The following is a 1,488-nucleotide window of genomic DNA, read 5'->3' as shown; positions in this document are numbered from 1 at the left end:
AATATTCCATCAGATATATATCCCACATTTTCTTTATTCATTGATCTGTTGATGGGAATTTAGATTGGTTCTATAGCTTAGCTATTGTGAATTGTGCTGCTATAAACACCAATGTACCTGTGTTACCATAGTATGCTGATTTTTAACTCCTTTGAATATACACCAAGGAGTGAGATAACTGGGTCAAATGGTGATTCCATTCCTAGTTTTTTGAGGAATCTCCATACTGCTTTCCAGAGTAGTTATACCAATTAATGTCTGAATGTACCCTTTTTCCCATGTCTTCACCAACACTTATTTTTGTTTGTATTCTTGATAATTGCCATTCTAATTGGTGTGAGGTAAAAATCTGTGTAGTTTTAATTTGCATTTCTCTAATTGTTAGAGATTATGAGCATTTTTTTATATATTTGTTGACTGTTCATATTTTGGGAGGTAGGGTTCTGAGGCTTGAACTCAGGGGCACTATCATCAGCCCTATTTTGTATTTTATTTAGAGACAGTGTCTCTTTTCTATTTCATGGGATAATTTGAGGAGGATTGGTGTTAGTTCTTCTTTGAAGGTCTGGCAGGACTCAGCTGAGAATCCATCTGGTCCTGGGCTTTTCTTTGTTGGTAGGCTTTTGGTGGTGCATTCAATATCGCTACTTGAAATTGATCTGTTTAAATTTTCTATATCCTCCTGTTTCAACTTGGGTAGGCCATATATCTCTAGAAATTTGTGAATGTCTTCAAGATTTTCTAATTAGAGTATAAATTTTCAAAATAGTTTTTGATTATGGTCCATATTTCAGTATGTCTGTGGTGATATTTCCTTTTTCATCATGTATTTTAATAACTTAAGTTTTTTCCCCTTCTTCTTTTAATTAGCTTGGTTAAGGGTCTATCCATTTTGTTTATTTTTTCAAAGAACCAACTTTTTGTTTTGTTGATTTTTTAGAATTTTCTATTTCAATTCATTGATTTTGGGGTGTGACTTTAATTATTTCCTGTTTCCTGATGATTTTGGTGTTGATTTGTTCTTTTTTTAGGGTGTTGAGATAAAATGATAGATTATTTATTTGGTGTCTTTCTATTCTTTAATGAATGAACTTGATGCTGTGAACTTTCCCCTTAGAACTGCTTTCAAAGTGTCCCAGTGATTTTGATGTGTTGTATCCCTATTCTCATTTATCTCTAAGTACTTTTTTACTTCACCCTTGATTTCTTCTGCTATCCATTCATCATTCAATACTATATTATTTAGTTTCTAAGTGTTAGAGTAGCTTCTAACTTTTATCTTAATGATTTCTAATTTTATTCCATTATGATCTGATAGAATGCAATGTATTATCTCTATTTTCTTTATTAAGAGTTGCTTTGTGGCCTAAGATATGGTCTATTTTAGAAAATGATCCATGTGCTGCTGAAAAGAAAGTATATTCAGTCATTGGTAGATGAAATATTCTATATATGTCTGTTAAATCTAAACTATTCATTGTATTTTTT

This window comes from Spermophilus citellus (assembly GCF_964194105.1).
Source record: "Spermophilus citellus genome assembly, chromosome: 3".
In the NCBI taxonomy this organism is placed as follows: domain Eukaryota; kingdom Metazoa; phylum Chordata; class Mammalia; order Rodentia; family Sciuridae; genus Spermophilus; species Spermophilus citellus.
The sequence above is the reverse complement of the archived record's forward strand: the minus strand, read 5'-3'. Positions refer to the sequence as shown.